Source organism: Corapipo altera, unplaced genomic scaffold (genome assembly GCF_003945725.1).
Source record: "Corapipo altera isolate COAL_440 unplaced genomic scaffold, ASM394572v1 61411, whole genome shotgun sequence".
Classification (NCBI taxonomy): Eukaryota; Metazoa; Chordata; class Aves; order Passeriformes; family Pipridae; genus Corapipo; species Corapipo altera.
In genome coordinates, this window is record NW_020884875.1 from 24,422,367 (window position 1) to 24,436,898 (window position 14,532).

The 14,532-nt window shown below is 45.1% G+C and overlaps 1 protein-coding gene across 5 annotated transcripts in view; it reads right to left on the bottom strand.

The window, feature by feature from the left end:
* The window catches only part of PIP5K1B (phosphatidylinositol-4-phosphate 5-kinase type 1 beta), a 105,177-nt gene extending 103,600 nt beyond the window's left edge, over positions 1-1,577 (bottom strand). The window contains exon 1 of one of the 5 annotated variants that reach the window (XM_027634842.1): positions 1,230-1,577. The gene's annotated coding sequence lies outside the window, so the exon portion shown is untranslated. Of the gene's footprint in view, positions 1-1,000; positions 1,023-1,106; positions 1,206-1,229 lie in introns of those variants that run through there. The other 4 variants (XM_027634844.1, XM_027634838.1, XM_027634843.1 and 1 more) reach the window with 4 other exon arrangements.
* Between the last annotated feature and the right edge of the window lie 12,955 nt (positions 1,578-14,532).

Below are 14,532 nucleotides of genomic sequence, written 5' to 3' on the forward strand. Positions count from 1 at the left end.
TCTACTGTATACATTCATGAATTCCCAAACTGCCAATGCCCCTTATGTTAGCTTCAGTTTAAGAAGAGTTTCTGTGGTTTTAATTTTGATCTGAGCCCTTCTCCACCTTACATTATTCAAATGTTAGCTCAAAATATTTACATAAATACAAAACGCTCATCCTTTTGTTAAATGGAAGGAAACAAACCCACTGTTTCTTCACCATATGGAATATCCTTCTAGAAGCAACATGAAACAAGTATATTTACATTTCCTTTGGGAGAGCTAACAACATCCATACCAAGTTTTCCTTAAGCAACGCACGTACCATAGTTCAGCTTTGAAGAGACAGCATTAAAGAGAAAAGGGCGGGGGGGTGACAACCCAAAAGCCTCTGATCACTTAAGCAGGATATTGGATGCTACTCTATGGTAGTAACAGGTAAGTTCACTATTTAAAGACTTTCCTGCTGTCGGATCCTATTGAGCAAAATCAGCGTCTTGGGCAGAGACGCCTCAGTCCAGCCCCTCTCTCTCCGCGGCGGCGCCCAGCCGGACCTCCAAGGGGACGGGCTGCGCGCACCTGGAAAAGCCCGTTCAGCCACAGCACAGTTCAATCCTGAAAGAACTAGCGCCTCAGGCATGCAGGAACCTACTCCTCACCATTCTCTCACAGGCTGTTGGGTATGTTTTTTCCTTAAAAAGCTGCAGTCCCACAATTACTAGACTTAAAAGTCTGTGGAACTTCACAGAAACACACACACACACACACACCCCAAAACAACCAACATACACGCAAAAAACACAGGAATGAGACACGTTTTCTGCCAGTCCTTTAAGGCCTCGGGTGCCGGCGGTGCTCCCGGCGGGGACAGGGACCCTCCGCTCCCGGCGCGGCTCAGCACCTGCCCCAGCACGGCTCCGAGGCCCCGCCGGCCTCAAACCTGCGCCTCCCGCCCTCTCCCACAGCCCCGCTCCCCGGGGCCGAACCGAACAGCCTTACAAAACGCAGCCAGACGAACCCGGAGAGCACTCGCCGCAGTTCCCGGGCACGCCGCGCCCGCCCGGAGGGGGGACCCACGGTACGGAGCGCCCGCGCCGCCTGCACCGCCCGCGCCCAGCCCTCACCGCCGCCTGCGGGGCGTCCGCCCCCCGCAGCCTCTGGCGCCCGGCCGAGCCGCCCAGGACGGAGCGGGGACCCCCCGCTGCCGCTCCTGACCCTCCCGGCCGGCAACACCGCGCTCCCCTCACCTCCAGCGCTGGCGGATGGCGGCAGGAGGCGGTGCTGAAGGAGGGCTCCTCCCGCGGGCGACTCTTTACGCCCGTCCGTCCCATGGGCGAGACGGCGGGACAGCTCGGTGGGCGCCCGGAGAGCCCTTCCCGCCAGTCCCGCGGCCCTGGCCGCCTTCCCTCGCCCTTTGCCGGCTCTCGCCCTGCGGGTGCGGGTGCTGGTGCCCTGGGCGCAGGAGGTTGTTTGCGGCGCGGGGGCGGGGGAGCGGCTGGGGGTTGGCCGTCCCGGGTCCGCGGGAGACACGGCTCCGAAGGGCCGTAGAGGGCTGCGAGCTCCTCTGAGGAGTGAGGCCGTGGTGGTGCACGGAAGTGTGAGAGCACCTGTTGGCCCGTTCCGGCAAAGGGAGCTCTGGCTCCATTGCCAGCCCACTGTTTATAGAATCATAGAATGTTAAGGGTTTGAAATGGACCTTGAAGAACATCTAGTCCCAACGCCCCTGCCATTAGACTTCCCATTAGACCAGGTTGCTCAAGGCCTTATCCAGCATGGCTTTGAACACTGCCAGAGTTGAGGCATCCACCACCGCTCTGGGCAACCTGTTCCAGTGCCTCACCATTCTCACAGTTAAAAATTTATTCCGTATATCTAGCTTAGATTTCCCCTCTTTCAGTTTGTACCTGTTACTTCTTGTCCTATCACTACAGTTCCCAACGAAGAGTCCCTCCCTGGCTTCCCTGTAGGCCCTCCTCAGATACTGGAACGTTGCTGTGAGGTCTCCATGCAAACTTCTCTTCCTCAGGCTGAACAACCCCAACTTTCTCAGCCTGTCAGCCCCTATTCTCAACCACTGTTCAGGGTTGAATCTGTCAGCCTGGACTGGGAAGTTCACCTTCCTGGCCTTTCACTTCATTTCTCCAGGATTGCAGTCATTCATCGCACATGAGCTCCAAGTACTGCCAGTCATATAGAGCTACTTTTGGGCTGGCCACCAGGAGACCATGTCATGGGCAGGACACATGAGAATAACCACCAGCAGCATCCACCTGGTCATCCCCATCTGTGCTGAGAAGGCCAAAACTACAAGATGTTGATCCCCCCAACATTATGTATTTTCCATGTTTAGGTTTTGGAGGCCTCAGGAGAAAAATGAGCGGGAAGAATTGAGGAGGAGGACAGTGAAGAAGTCTACAAATCAGTATAGATGAATGACTGTGGAAAGCAAGCTGGGAGAACAAACGTGCAAAGATTTCTTGCAGAAGAAAATTATAGGTTGAACACTGCTGTGTTCAAGAGAATGTGTCTCCTACAGGGCCCCGGGCTTTTATCAGGGAGCAGAGTGCTGGATCTGTACCCATGCAGTTGTGACTCAGGGCTGAACAGGTGACAGCCTGCTCCCTGCTTGAGAATGGTTAAGAACCCTAAGCAGCTGCTCAGGACCTTCTTATTCCTGGTAGAATAGACTACTCCCAAGCTACACAACATGGGTGCATAATAGCTCTGAATTTATAGCTGTTATTACTGATATCAGACAGGCTGACTCATGCACATTGAATTCCAAGTGCAGAAGGAACTATTGTATGCTTGCACACATTAAAGAAAAGAAATATCATAGCCTTTCAGTGTTCTACTTCCATTTTTTCTTCCTTTTCGTTCAAGGTCCTTACTTCAGTCTGGTTTTTTATATGCTACAGTATTGATAAAAAATGAGAGCAAAATAACTTCATCATATGTTTACTTGGACTTACATGCAGTAGTCACATCACTTAAAAGATAGTGGCTTCCCTAAGTCAGAGTTGCAAGAGAGATTCCTTCTCCTCTCATCCACTGATGCTTCAGTTTCTGCTTTTTACAGCAGTAGGAGTACAGTGGTTCATATACACTGCAGTCAGATATGCCATGTGGCTCAGCTCTGAATCTTTAGAGTGGATGGCATTTTTTTAATGTATTCAAAATCTGCAGCATTAACTAGCTCATGGTTATATGAGTATTTGGAAGATGACTGAAAATAGACCATCAGGTCTTCTCAAAATTTCCTTTCAAATTTTTAAGGTGTTCTCGTTACATTTAACTTCAACAAGCAAGACTGAACTGTCTTAAAGAACTTTTGCAAAAGAAGTTTTAAGAACTGCAGATAGCAGTGGCACTTGTTATATGAAATGAACAGTAACAGGTCCTGTCCCAAGAGTGGACTACCTGCAAAAAAGCATCCTAAAGTAAGAGAGAGTTTCTTCTTTCTGCTGAACTAAACAAGTACCTGAATGTTTTCTTCCACTCATGCATGCACTCAGTAACAATGCTTGTTATATGATGTAAGTAAACTCTCAGTAAATGACAAGTTATGAATCTCAGTGACCAGGTTTTTCTCCTCACACTGCCAGGGTGTCTTCACAGTGCCCTGGGGTCTGCCAGCTGCCTGCAGATATATGAAAAACAGCCTGATAGGAGCTGCCACTAGTTGTGATAGTAGATTGCTTGTTACGATCTAATTTTCTGCAGTTATCATTTTGGTAGGTTGCCCTTGACATGGATTATTCCCAGCTGGCAACCAAGCCTCATGCAACCACTGATTCCCTCCCCCTCAAAGTGGGGTTGGTGAGAGAACTGGAAGAGTAAAAGTGAGAAAACTCACAAGTTGAAATGAACACAGTTTAATAGGTTATGCAAAAGCTGTAAAGTAAAGCAAGTAAAGCAAAACAAGGAATTCTTTCACCATTTCTCATGGGCAGGCAAATATTAAGCCATCCCAGGAAAAAAGGGTTTCATCAGCTGTAACATTAACTTGAGAAGACAAATATTATCCCACTCAATGTCCCAACCCCTTCCTTCTTCCCTCAGCTTTATACGCGGAATATGCATTCTGTGGTGTGGAATATCCCTTGGGTCAGGTGTCAGATGTCCTGACTGTGTCCCCTCCCAATTTCTTGTGCACCTCCTTGGTGGAGTGCTGGGAAGACCAGTAAAGGCCTTAATGCTGTGTAAATGCTGCTCAGTGGTAACAAAAACGTCCCTGAGTTATCAACGCTGTTTCCAGCACAAATCCAAAACACAACTTCCTACTAACTACTGTGAAGAACACTAAGTCTTCCCCAGCCAAAATTCCATGCTGAATTCCATGCTAACACTTTATGCTGCTTATACCGTATGAGCTAGTTAGGTAACTGCAGAAAATCTGGAGCTGTAAGTGGCAACTAGACACACTTTTTTTATTTGTATAATCACTGTTTGATGGGATTGATGATGATGTTTATGTAGAGGATATTTATGACATTCCATAGCCAAAGTACTTTTCCCACAAAATATCTAAGCTGAGAAAAGAGCTGTTATTTAGTTTTATCTATAGGTGACTGACGACATGTATTGACAATACACTGAAGTCAGTTTTAAGACTCAAAGTTCCAAATCAAAAATGCTATGGCAGAGTGATGGTCTGGTATAAACACGCTTTTCTGGTTGAGGCTCTTTGGGACAATTTATACAAAGTAGATTTATGCTCATGATTTTTTACCATTCTACCTGGAAAACTTATGTTCTTGGTTATGTGGAGAGAATTGCAACTGTGTGCCATACCTAAGCCAGAACAAGTTTATGCTAGCGGGAGAGCCAGTGGTGCACAGATCTGGGATGAATTTTGCTGAAACCATAAGTCATTGCAGCTGGATCATATTGTCAATGCAGAACATTTAACATTGTCATGGTTTGAGAACCCCAAAAATCCAATTCCCTAGTCCAAGCCCCCTCCCACATCTCAACCCAATGTGAGATGGGTTTTCCAGACACCACACGAGACTCAAAATGGGGGAAAGGGAATATATTACAATGACTGGACAAATAAATACTACAATACATTATATACAATCTTATGGTAGCTATCTCTACCATGACATAAAAGTATTTACAATGGATCAAATCTCTTCTCCCTTCCAAATAAAAGTCCAGGAGGGAAGAAGGAAAGATCCTTTCCGCTTTCAGAGCAGCATTCTCTTCAGAGTAGCAGTCTATCTCTCTCTCTTCCATGCAGCAGCTGTAGCTGGATCTCTGCCAGTACACACGAGGGGGTATCCAAGCCCCTCAGCCCTTCGTCTCCAAGCGAGGGTCTTTCTCTTCCATTGGCTGCATAGCAGGGGCAAAACTCGCTTCACCACATCATATCATGGGGTGTAAGACCCCCATTAAGGTCCCTTCCTCAGGGGATTCACCCCTGAGTCAGAACATCTCCGGCAGCTTTCAGTTAAAGGCTTTTGCCTCAAGAGTTCTATCAGAGCTTCTGTGCTCTGATCTCAGGCTGCTAGTTTAGCTTGGCAGCAGCGGCGAGGGGGAACCAAGGTCACCCCCTCTGCATTCCTTTGGCCGTCCCGGTCCAGCTTTCCAGGATACCTGAGCTTTTCAGCTCCTCGCTGCAGTGCTGTAGCACTCCATGACTCTTTTAAGTAAGAGTCCGTCATCCTCCTCTTTTTCTAGGAGGGGTCTCCAAGAAGTTTGGGGGGTTTTGGTTTCAGTTCTTACCTGAACTCTGTCTCTCTGCTGCTGGCTCTCTTTCTCTCCCTCCTTGCAGGAGTTCTTTCTGTGTGCTGCCTGTCTGTTGTTGCTGCTCGGTCTTATCTCTTCTGGCTCTCTGCCACCATTTCTTCGGTCAGTGCAGTTCTGCCACTGCTCCTGCTGCTTCTTACAGCAGAGAAACTTCTTCAGCTGTCAGCTACAGGTACTTAACCCAGTCTTATGCTGTTCCAAGTCCCTGTAGCCCTCCCCAGCCAAAGGCTGGGGGGCCAGAGCCCCCCAGGGGGGGCTCCTGCCCTTTTTCCTCGTGGCTCTACAACATGGCTGCTACTTCTACAACAACAACTACAACTACCTTCTCTTTTGTTCTGCTTGTGATTATGTTTATATTTTGCAAAAGCGCTCATTGGGTAAAACCTCAAAACTTCAAGGGTCACCACCCCCTGGAGTTTTACCATTTTATAACTTCGGGGGAAAACTGTTTTCCCCCACCACAACCATTTTTATTGCGTCGTCCCTTTGTCAAAGCATTTGTATAAGGATAGCAGTACAGAGTGCTCAGTCACTGCTGGATACTTATGGGAGTTCCAGGTGTCACTACCAGAGGAGTGAGATCAGATGACCAAAGTAATTTTTTTTGTCTTGAAATCCATGAACCAGTATTGATCTGACCTACTAACTGTGGGAGTTCGGCATATAGAGTCCAGCACATGCACAGTGAGTGTATTAGGCCCACTTTAGTAATTTCATTTTTACTTTCCTTTGGTTTTACATATCTTGTAAACATGGACCAATTTTTGAAGGAAAGTTGGAAAGTTACATATAAGAAGATTTACTTTCCTCAACATTAAAAAAAAAAAAAAAAAGGATTTCTAGAAATCTGCAAATGAAGTAAAGGGGGTAAATCAGAGTCTTGTGAGTAGCAACGGATAATAAAGTCTTCTGAATCAAAAAGCTCCCTTTAGAACATGACTTACGCAGGAGGCAAAACTTAACATACTGTTTCAAGGCAGACAATTCTGTGATATGTTACTTGGGAGAGATTTTTTCCCCCTAGAAATGTATAGAAATACAGAGAATTCTATTTCTTCTCTTAATTAAAATAAGCACTTTTCTTCACCGTGTTACTCTCCCACCATGTCTTTAAAGAGCATGCAAGATTACATTAAGAAGCAAAACCAGACTGTTTTCCAGTTCTAGTGATTTGATCAGCTTATGAAAATAATAAAAAGGGTATATATTAACATAGTATTAAACATGTTCATTAAGGATGCACTTTACAGGGGATTAAAATTCATTGGCGTCCTATATTTGTCTGAATATTCAAGGGCAACTTCTCCTTTCTGTCTAGTAATTTAAGAACATAAACTTTTTATGTTCTTACGTACTATGAAGGAGATATGAGCTATGTCATATCAGCATGTCAACAGTAAGCCTGCATTTTGTTTACTGAGAAAAAGGGCAGAAAAGAAGGCCTTATAAAAGGGTCCAGAGTGCTTTTAATAAAACATATTTACCTGGATTTCTGATGATTCCTTTCAGAAGATCATGAGTTTTTGGTATCTAAAAACTGATATCTAAGAACCTCCTCCCCTGCCTTCTTCTTTCATTTGTTTTCTACTCCACAAGCAAAGTAGCACAACGAAGCACTCAGCTTTGCTCTAGAAATCAAAGAGCTCTTTATACAGCTACTCACATTAGCCATGGTCATTCAGATAAACTTTCTCTAAAATTGACAACTCAATCATCCTGATCCCTTCCTTTGAACAGAACTGCCATTTTTGTGCCATTGACATTATTTTGAACAGAACAGGTACACTTTTCTGAAACCAGTGAAATATGGGAAACTGTTTCTTCCGTTAATCATTTTCTTCAGTCCAGCTAAGATTACAAACAGATTCAGTCTTTCTGGATTCCTCATCCTCAACTGCCTCCTTTTAGCCACCTACATCACTGCATTTGTCCTACTTAGTGAACAGTTCTGCAATAAACTGGATTTTTTTGATTGTTCTTGTAACTATGGGACTGTAGAGCATACCTAGATGGTGCTACTAACATGTAGACAGTACTTCCAGTCTGAGTGTTGCCAATATTTCCTAATAATCTAAGCCAGGACCACAGGGGAAACTGCATATAAGACAAAAGAGGTTGTAAAATGTTTCTAAAAGTGAAAGAGAGAGAAGCATCTGGTTGAGTTAAAATGCTAGCACTGCCAAACAGAAAGCATGCAAGGTTCTGACAGCTAATTAAGTTTTGCCACATTTTCGCTTGGAAACTGACCAGTGTTGGGCTCTCCTAGCTGACAAACACTAGATGACTCTAACTCTGTTTCCCAGTTTAGGACATGCGCCTGAAGTGATCTAGTGCCTAGGAATCCCTGGGAAATAACAGTCATGGAGAAAGTCTGTAGCAGTCTTTCTTTTCCTGTTAATTTTATTGCCTAGAGAATATAGATGAAAACTGATGGAGAGGAGGGGAAGGAATTAGTAAAATGTTGAAGTAAATGTTGTCTGAACATTTTTGTTGAGTAGTCTTCTAGTTTCATGCTCTTTAAAATAACAATGTAATGACTGTAGATTTGTCATTTTAGATAAAAAGATGACTTGAACTCATGCTTTTAAAAAACCATCAGATTTAAACTAAGATTGCATTTATAAAGACTTTACATGTTCACTAATGAAACACTCGTTATTTACAATAAATTATGTTATTTGGAGTATAAGAATTCTGCTTCATATCTGAAGCAATCTGGAAAACAAGAATTCCATTTGAATGCAAACTAGAATAGGTGTTTACATCTTTAAATAATATGAAAAACAATAAACACACACACACACAAAACCAAAAACCCCACCAAAAAAAAAACCACCAAAGCAAACCAAAACAAAAAAAGCAGATATAAGCCTGTAGCCTGCACCCTGCAGACTTTGGCTTCCCTTTGCGGCTTTGTTCTTCTCAAAGCTATGTTTTCACTTTGGGACACTGAATCAAAGTACACTCTGGTCTGAGTGCCTGCTTCAGGTTTTCTGACAACAGATTGTAAACCTCCCAGTTTACCGTCTGGCAGACCAAGACTGTCTTTCAGAGACATCTAATGCCACTGCAACATCTTCCATGTAGAGAAATGTCCTCCCTCATGCTTGGGATTCTGCCCCCTCTGATAATGAATCATTTGGTTTTAGTCTTTCAGCATTGTCTTATGTTTTTCCATTTGAAGAGTATCTCATCTTTAGAGAAAAATATATTCAGGATTCACTTCAGAGAAGTTAACTATGAGACGCAGTGCATTTTCAATGGATGTTGGTGCTATTTGACTGACAAAACCCTGCTCTTCAGGTGCACATAGGTGTGTGTATAACTGTACTCACATACCTTGCTGAGGAGAGGAAAATTCAGTTTCTAAGAGTATTCAGAAGTGGGTTGCTCAGGTATCAGTGTGATATCTTACTATTTCAAAACAAGAAATTGCTTTGCAATATGCAGATGGTTACATCTGTATCTTCAAAGCGTGGTTCTTTAGCAGTTGGTAGTGGGATTAGAAAACATGGTTTTATTTCCTAGCTAACCTGGAGTTCTAAAACGTGGGACATCTTCTCTGCTGGGTGGAGGTAGAGACGGATCTCACATTTGTTTTTTTTTCCCAGATACATTGCTTTATAACTGCACAGAAAGAGAGCTGTAGTGTGTTTCTCTTTCTATTATAGTTATCACATCATCATTTGTGAAAGCAAATGCTGGTACATTCTAATCCTGTGCTAAGGCTGCCTCCTATGGCCTGCCTGTACAGCACAGTACAGGTGCTATGCAAATATACTGGAGGGAATTAGCTCAGAGAAGGGTGTACACAGCTAGGACTCCAAAAGAAAAGTCTTTGAGCACTAACTCTAAATGGTGATAATTAAGCGTATTGTGACTCTTTAACAGTACATGAGATGCCCCATTAGGCTTGAGAGCAATCAAGCAAATGTTCTTTAGTTGACAAGTTACTGCTTCTAAATCTGTGGAAAATGCTAAAAAAAAGTTTTTTAACTGTTCCCAGTCACAAAAGGAAGAACGAAATAATAAGTATGACAGAACAAACAAGAACGGAGGGACAGGAAAAAACCTTGTAAGACATCCAGAATTCCTTCTCCTGTTCTGCCCTCAAAATTGAGCGTATTCAGGAGAATTTCTTTTGGAGTGTCTGAATCTGGCCCGCGCGGGGTTCCCCCCCACCCCTGGAAGCCTGCAGCCCACCCCTGGGCCCCCCCCCCCCCCCGCCGGGCCCGCACAGGGCTGCCCCCGGGCCCCGCCCCCCCCCATCCTCCTCCACAGTGGGGGGGAAAGGAGAGAGGGAGCTTGTCCGGCGTGGTTTTGTGCCCTCATGAGAGAGTGGAAGCCTCAGAGCACACAGAGGTTTGCTGGTCTGGTTTGTGGGGGGGCAGAGGGGAAGGGTACTGGGCGGGCCGTGGGGGTCCTCGGACCGGAGGGTGGGCAGGTACGCGGTGCGTGGGAAGATACGAGGTAACACGGTGCGAGGAGGGTAAGGTCAGGGTGAATAATGGTTTTCTCTGGGGGCTGGGTGTCTCGGCCAGACTGGGGTCTGGAAAGGTACTTGAGCCCTAGGTGGGTACGGGGGCTGGAAAGGTTTTGTTCGTTTGTTTTTGGCTCACCTGCGGCTACTGCCCAGGTTCAGAATGTTATGGATATATTTGTTACAACCTGAAAGGGTGGTCAGGACAAAGGGTTGATCCTGGGTGTTTCCCTGGGATTGAATATAGACAGGTGACAGAAAACTAGGAAGTGTTAAGACTTGCCCTAATCATTTTAATAGTAGGAATGTAGCCTATGTACCCCGTGTGGTTGCGAGCTATGCTGGCGATGGTACATGCCTTCGGTAGGGTAGCCCATGCCTGACAGGTCAAAACCGCAGGGTCAGATACAATACATCCTTGGGCAGGATGAGCTCGTTAGCCTTCTGGCAGTCATCCTAGAGAAAGGACAACTCTAATCCTAAACCCGAGCAGATGGAGCTCGCTTAGCCCCGTAAGGCCATCCACCTAAGAGAAGGTCGCTCTAATTAAACTTGCGTCCTGAGGACCTCACTGCCACCATCCAAGCTCGCTCGGCCCTGGTAGATGAACCTTAGGATTAAAGGGTGGGTTCAGTTCCACGCATACTGCATCTCACCTAAAAAATCCATTGCACAGACTTGAAGGTTTTACCTACATGCAAAAAACCCTGTAGCGACGGGCGAGTGTCGAAACAGCAGGTGAAAGGTGCACTGGAAGCCGCAGACCCAACCCTGCATGCAGGCGGTTCAGGATATTGGTCGTTTGAGACTGACCGGAGACGACAGTCTCTTGGGGCAGCACCCTGAACGACCAAGCAGCCTTTTCAAGGACAGCACTGCTTGCTCCACTCGGCGAGGGGCCTAGAAAAGGTGGCCTAAACAAAGCTCATCTCCACATTTCACCCGGTTGGTTAACCGCAGGCCAATGGGCATCTTCTTCCAATATGGTAGCACAAAGTTCAAAAGACAAAGGCATGCACCTGCCTCCAAAGGTGTACCTAAATTAATTCTAGCATGCTGGAACATCAGAACCATGCTCGATTCTGTGAATAGCGGACGTCCTGAGCGTCGTTCTGCCCTAACTGCCCATGAACTGACACGTCTCAACATTGACATAGCTACTCTCTGTGAAGTCCGTCTCCACGAGGAGAGACAGTGCTGGTTACATGGTACCGGTTACACACTCTTTTGGTCAGGTAAATCAAGAACTGAAAAACATCTCTCAGGAGTCAGCTTCATGATCAAAAACTCTATTGTTCCTAAACTCGAAAATCTGCCGACAGGTCACTCTGACCGCATTATCACCCTACACCTTCCACTACACAACAAGCGACACATTGTCCTCTTTAGTATATATGCCCCAACTCTGCAAGCTGACCCTGCTGAAAAAGATAAATTCTACACTGACCTGCACTGCCTTACCCAAAAAGTGCCTGCAGATGATAAGATCATTATCCTTGGTGATTTCAACGCAAGAGTAGGTAAGAATTTTGAAGCATGGAAGAACCTCCCACCAAGCACACCTTGCACTGCCATCCTGTCACACAAGAAAAACAGCCTGTCATCTTGCATGTAGCAAGCTCCAACAGAAACTCCGTGACATCCAGAACAAGTGGTGGATCGATCTAGCTGAAAAAACTCAATTATGCGCAGATTTGGGAGATCACAAAGGATTCTATGAGGCCTTGAAAACAGCATACAGGCCTACATACCAGGTCCAAAGCCCTCTACTCAGCACTGATGGGCAAATGCTTCTAACAGACAAAACCTCCATTCTGAATCGATGGTCTGAACACTTACAGACCCTTTTCAGTACCAACCGTGTAGTCCAAGACTCACCAATTCAGTCCATCACACAACAACCGGTGAAATACAAATTGGATACTGCCCCCACTTTAGGAGAAACCCTCAAGGCCATTCAGCAGGTGAAAATTGGCAAGGCAGCTGGGGTTGATGGAATTCCACCTGAAGTCTGGAAACATGGGGGCCAAGCACTCCGTGCCAAATGTCACGAGTTTGTGGTACACTGTTGGGAACTAGGTGAACTACCATCAGACCTTCATGATGCAGTCATCATCACTTTGTATAAGAAGAAGGGAGATAAATCAGACTGCTCAAATTGCGGGCAAAATCCTGACAAGAATACTTTTGAACAGACTAATACCTGCTATTGCAGAAGGAATTCTACCTGAAAGTCAGTGTGGTTTCAGAGCCAACAGGAGTACCACAGACATGGGATTTGTTCTCAGACAACTGCAAGAGAAGTGTAGGGAACAGAACAAAGGACTCTATGTAACCTTTGTTGATCTCACCAAGGCTTTTGATACTGTGAGCAGAAAAGGTCTGTGGCAGATTTTGGAACATTTAGGATGTCCCCCCAAGTTCCTTAAAATGATCATCTCACTCCATGAGGATCAGCACAGCCAAGTCAGATGTGGCAATGCACTTTCTGAACCCTTTGTAATAACCAGTGGTGTGAAACAAGGTTGCATTCTTGCTCCAACTCTTTTTACAATCTTCTTCAGCATGATGCTCCAAAGGGCCACGGCAGACCTTGATGATCAGGATGGTATCTACGTTCGATATCGTACTGATGGAAGCCTTTTCAACTTAACGCGACTGAAGGCCCACACTAAGACCTTAAACCATCTTGTCCGGGAGCTACTTTATGCTGATGACGCTGCCCTTGTTGCCCACACAGAAGCAGCTCTGCAGTGTTTAACATCCTGTTTTGCAGAGGCTGCTGAGCTCTTTGGGCTGGAAGTCAGCTTAAAGAAGACAGAAGTTCTCCATCAACCAGCATCTCAGGAAGTCTTCCATCATCCCCATATCACCAGAGGCCAATCAGAGTTTAAATCAGCCCAGCAGTTTAATTACCTAGGGAGCCTCATCTCCTCAGATGGTAAGATTGACGAAGAGATAGAGAATAGGTTAGCAAAGGCACATAGAGCCTTCAGAAAACTCCATAAAAGAGTTTGGCAAAAGAAACGCGTGAAGAAAAGTACCAAGATCAGTGTTTGCAAAGCCATTGTGCTGTCCGCTCTCTTATATGGTTCCGAATCATAGGTCATCTACCACCACCACCTGCATCTCCTAGAACGCTTCCATCAGCGCTGCCTCTGAACAATCCTAAACATCCATGGTCAGATTATGTGACCAATACATCTGTTCTACAACAAGCAGCAGTCACAAGCATTGAAGCCATGTTGCTGAGAACACAACTGCGCTGGGCAGGGCGCGTCTCAAGGATGAAAGATCACCACCTCCCCAAGATCTTGCTTTATGGTGAACTTACCACCGGCTGCTGCAAGACAGGAGCCCCGAAGAAAAGATACAAGGACTCCCTGAAATGACATCTCAGCCTTGGCCATACTGATCTTCATAACTGGTCTACTCTGACCTCCAATCAGGAGGCCTGGAGACACACCATCTATAATGCTGCTGATGCCTTTGAGAACACACGCAGGATCACTCTCGACGAGAAAAGACAACGCAGAAAGAATCGTGCCTTGCTGAATATACCACCTAAGGAATCTTTCTGCTGTGCCTTTTGCAATCGGATATGTCTGTCTCGTATTGGCCTCATAAGCCACCAGCGTGCTTGTAACAAACGCAGATAGAGCCTTCCTAAATCTTCGTTCACGAAGCCTAGCCATGATGATGATGATGTCTGAATCTTCTTTTTGCTTCATCCAGTATACATGTATATCTGGAAAACCTTCAATAACAGAGAATCAGAGAAACCTTTAATAACAGATAATCAGCACAACTATTATGACGTTTCAAAAGTTTTTGCAGGTGTTCTATTACTAAGTGATCTCTGCACATTCAGATCTTGGTCTGAACAGAAGACTGTCAAAGGTAATGAGACACTGTGTTTAAGGCGAGGTGTCTCTATAAAGAGGTCATCAAAGAACTACAGATAAAGTTTTGACTGTACATTCCTGAGTTGCACATATGACATAATTTGGAAGCATTTATCATGCTTCTGATTGGGATATCTCCTGGAAACACTGCTGTATAGGATTATATTAGAATAAATTTTTCTCTTTAACCCATTGTACATAACCCATTTCTCTTTAACCGTTGTACATAACAATAAAATTTCTGACAATAATATGTATTGCTGTACATAACAATAAAATTTCTGCCGAATTTCTCTGTGTTATCACTGTATCTTAGTATTGAAATGCTATTTATAAACAACTTTTAGAGAAAAAACAAGTATCTGATGTTGATTACATTGAAATGTGGAGAAAGGTTCAAATCTTAGAATC